This window comes from Dreissena polymorpha, chromosome 14 (genome assembly GCF_020536995.1).
Source record: "Dreissena polymorpha isolate Duluth1 chromosome 14, UMN_Dpol_1.0, whole genome shotgun sequence".
NCBI classification, from domain to species: Eukaryota; Metazoa; Mollusca; class Bivalvia; order Myida; family Dreissenidae; genus Dreissena; species Dreissena polymorpha.
In genome coordinates this window covers 68943700-68948423 of record NC_068368.1, presented here as the reverse complement: position 1 = coordinate 68948423, position 4724 = coordinate 68943700, and the positions used below count along the sequence as shown (strand labels likewise).

Genomic DNA, 4724 nt, shown 5'->3' with positions numbered 1-4724 from the left:
TGACATGGAAGTTTGCCCCCATAATCTATTGAACACAGACAAGACTTAGCATTTAAACTAACATGTGGTTGGAATAAACGTGCACTTGGTGAAACACACGTAATGTGGTGAATATATAAATCACAAGAGAGAAAACAAACAAAAACAATTTAAACCTTTGTTGTCAATTAAGTTATTTAAAAAGGTAATATTCTTACATTATTTGAAAGTCAGGATATACGTCGGATATCTTTTTAACATATTTCGATTATAAACTAAGCTTCATTCGTGTAATCATAAGTAAGGTCTGTGTGAATTCTGTATACATTATAAGAAATTATAAATCATTGTCATTTTCGCCCTTGATGATTTTGCAAAATCTCCCCACTGTAGATAATTAAAAGTAAATTAAGTGGAAGTTTACGTCGTTCATGGCCGCTCGATTGGGAGACGTTAACCACTCGAACATCATGCCATGTAACTGTAATTAAAAACAAATGAAATAGCAAACAACTGAAATGCCGTCAGCGTTTTGATAAAACTTTTGTGAACGAAACGACATTAATAGGTTGCAAATGGTAAAACAATTCGCGTATTTGAAGGACGTATTTTGTTTCCGGGTAGACAATGATCAAAATAGGATAAACATTAAATGGAATATTTTTTATTAGTTAATGTCTACATGCATTCGATATGTTATCAACATGAAAAGATCGTATGATTGGGTTATTTACGCCTGTCCCACTAATCATAATGGAGCCGAACAATAAAACGGGTGTGTAGTTAATAATTAATTTCGACGAACATGAGCAAAAACCCCTTTTCTATCTTACAAGTAGCTAACATTGAAGTATGATTTAACTGGAATTTGGGTAACGTGATAACTTGATTAGTAATTGTGATTGACAATGGTCTTATTAAAATTAAATAATAACATCTAGCTAACGTTCAGACATATGCATTTTTTTCTAGTATAATCAGGCGGTTTCCCCGTATATTTTCGTTGTCTTTATGTTATACACGTGCATCCGTCATTCAGTGTTGTTGTTTTTTTTCCACATTTCTGGTTTCCTTTTGTATATCTGACTATTCATATGTTGAATACGATGATAAAATCTAGTTTTCATACATTTTTTTTCAAAAAATATATGACAAAAGTAAAGTTTTAAACTTTATTAAACATTGGTCTGAATAATTGTATGCAGTAATAACAGTTAGCAGGCCCCAATGGGGTTCTTCCCACAAACACAATATTGTAGAGTACACGCACAGCTACACAGTAGATATTGCAATGTTAAGTCTACATTCTTCATTTGCACCTTACCATTCATATAATATATCGGTTAATAACTTGTAAACGTACACATGTATAGTGCTTGTGTTTCAGCGTCTTTTGTAGTTAACGTATAAACTCGCAAATACTTTTACTATATAATTCTTTCTACCGGACGGATTTATAGTCACATATAATCTAAGAGCGTGACGAGCACATAAGTTGCTCTAATGATTTTATTTTGGGAGTTTAACTTTATTCTACCGTTTTACTGTAGAAAATATATTCGCTGTCTGTCACGGTCTGAACTTGGTCACGTAAGGGGAGAAGATGTGTGGCGGCCCGGTTTGCTCAGTCGGGAGAGCACTCGCCCTGTAAGCGAGGTGTCCCGGGTTCGAGTCCCGGACTGGCCGCACACTTTTCTCACCCTGTGACATTTGGCGCCCAACGTGGGGCCCATGTCGTTACCTGAGTATACTCCTACGGAGGCCCATGGTTAATCATATTTCACCCCGAATCCCTGTATTCGAGGACGAAAACATATTCAAGTGGGGGTGTATGTCACGGTCTGAACATGGTCACGTAGCAGCCCGGTTAGCTCAGTCGGGAGAGCACTCGCCCTGTAAGCGAGGTGTCCCGAGTTCGAGTCCCGGACTGGCCGCATAATTTTCTCACCCTGTGAAATGTAGACTTCCACAACTATTACTACTAAATAGCAAATAATTCGTATTCGGTGTAGCTGTCTACGACTTTCACTTACATACTTTTCTTTAGAGGGAATATGCAGCGGCGAAATTGCACGCCATCGAATTAACATATTATTAAATCAAGGGAAATGCCTCTTATCTGAATGAGTCAACATAACACAATCGATATGTGAGATAAAACCCACTAAAACATCAATGTCATTTCACCGTCCATATTAAGGTAAAACGCGGCAAATCAAATAAATGACATTGATGACGTTTGTGAGACAACACGCTTTTACTGACGTCATTGTTTTACCCGGGAAATATTAAGTTTTTCTTGGACAAAAACGTTATTTTCGGAATTCTTGGGATTTTTAAAACATGATGGTTGAAAAAATTGAGGTAAGTATTTGCTTGTCTGTTTGTACATGATCGTTGTGTTATGTAAGTTTGTGTTCGAATATGTTACTATGTTAATTTCTATGGTTTTAATAACATAAACCGTCTAAAGTGAAGTTCAACTTACCCTAAAAGCTAAGTACGTAATTTAGAAGAATGTAGTTTGCAGGAATGGGGTTAAAATAGATTGTTAAGAGTGTTATATAATTGCTAACATTGCTAAAAAATGGACCGACTAGTTTGTATTCGTTCGTTGGTGGGAGAAAATGTGAACATCATTGGTGGCGCTGAATGGGTCAAGGTCCCACCGGGTACTACTTCCTCGTACCCCAGGTACTTTTAAGTATACTTCAACGTTTACCGATTTTCAAATGATACTTTTGGGTACCCCGGTATACTTACAGTTGCCCCATCTTTCCTAATAAAAAATTCGTACTCAAAATTGTTCGTACACAATTTTTTTAATACCCAAATATTTTGGTAACCAAAATTTCAAAATGTTCGTACCCATTTCTTTGGTACCCACTTTTCTTTTTTACCCCCAATATTCGTATCAAATTTTTTTTCGTACCAACATTATTTTTGACATACATTTTTCTTACCCGAAATTGTCGTACCCACATTTTGTTCGTACCCATATTTTTCTTAGCAAATTTTGTTCGTAACTTTTTTTTATGCACCCAAAATTTTCGCACTCACATGTTCTTACCTAAAATGTTCGTATCCACATTTTTGGCGTACCCAAAATTTTGGGTATTAAAAAAAATGTGGGTACGAACATTATGGTTACGAAACAAATATGGGTTTTAACAATTTGTGTAAGAAAAATGTGCGTACGAACAGAAATTTGGCAACGAAAATAAATTTTGGTAAGAGAAATATGTGTACTAAACAAGAGATGTGTTCGTCAGAAACACAATGCCCCCTATTGCGCCGCTTTGAAAACAGTTTTTTACCTTTGACCTTAAAGGATGACCTTGACCTTAAACTTCCACCACTCAAAATGTGCTGTTTATGAGAACGCTGCTTTGAAAAAAAAGTGTTGACCTTTGACCTTGAATGATGACCTTTACTTTGAAGGATGATCTTTACCTTGAACTTCCACCACTCAAAATGTGCAGCTTCATGAGAACGCCGCTTTGAAATAATTTTTGACCGTTGACCTTAAAGGATGACATTGACCTTAAACTTCCACCACTCAAAATGTGCAGCTTCATGAGATACACATGCACGCCAAATATAAAGTTGCTATCTCTAATATTGAAAAAGTTTGGGCCAATGTTTAAGTTTTTGGACGAACATACTCCATATATTTGACATTTGACCTTGACGGATGACCTTGACCTTCACCTTTCACAACTCAAAATGTTCAGCTCCATGAGATACACATGCATGCCAAATATCAAGTTGGTATCTTCAATAGTGAAAAAGTTATGGCCAATGTTAGTTTTTTTCGGACGGACGGACAGACTGACTGACATACTGACGGACAGTTCAACTGCTATATGCCATCCTACCGGGGACATAAAAATGTGGGTACGAAAATTTTAGGTACGAAAAATAAATGCCAACACAAATTTGGGTACGAAACAAAAATATAGTACGAACATTGGGGGCAAGATAAAAATGTGGGTACAAAAAAAACTGGGTAAGAACCTTTTGTAACAAATAAAATGGGCACTAAAAAAATGGGTACTGAACAATTGGGTACGAACAATTTTGGGGATTTTTTTTTTGTAAATTAGCAAAGATGGGTTACCTGTAAGTTTACCGGAGTACCCAAAAGCATCATATGAAAATCGGTGTACGGGTGAAGTATACTTCAAAGTACCCGGGGTACGGAGAACTAGTACCCGAGGGGGAGCTTGACCCATTCAGCATTTTAATGTCTTGACGTTTCAAAATTGTCGAGTCATTTAATCATTAGTAGTAATATATGACGCTAATTTCGTATGACAGTGTCATGTGCCACGGCTTCGTAATTGGGCGTCAGAGGTTCAATGCCTATGTCCGACACGTGTTTATGTATTTTTTCCAGATATATACATGAACATAATTTATTATTAATTACCGAATATTAAACACGTTACCTAGAGCATATGAGATTTAAATAACAATTTAAGAGCTTCAAAATCACCTTCAAGCAATTGGCATCGTGTTAAAATATTTTGTTTGTAAATGATGTTTAAAGCGCGGTTAATTAATAAGACATCACAATAACATAATTTATTCAACGAAATGGTGACCGTTTTTGATCGTTTTAAATTCCGCTTATAAATGAAGCCGTTGTTTTAATATACAGAAGTGAATTGTCTTTTGTCTGACAAGAGCGAGCATGTATATTATTTAAGCCTTAATGGGACTTTTGTTTTAATATAGGAATT

General features: G+C 35.9%; 2 non-coding genes across 2 annotated transcripts; both read left to right on the top strand.

Moving 5' to 3' along the window:
• Nucleotides 1–1591: 1591 nt before the first annotated feature.
• Nucleotides 1592–1665, top strand: Trnat-ugu (transfer RNA threonine (anticodon UGU)). The gene has a single exon. It is a non-coding gene; the product is annotated as a tRNA-Thr (tRNA).
• A 175-nt stretch (nucleotides 1666–1840) lies between these two features.
• Nucleotides 1841–1915, top strand: Trnat-ugu (transfer RNA threonine (anticodon UGU)). Its single transcript has one exon. It is a non-coding gene; the product is annotated as a tRNA-Thr (tRNA).
• Nucleotides 1916–4724: the final 2809 nt, after the last annotated feature.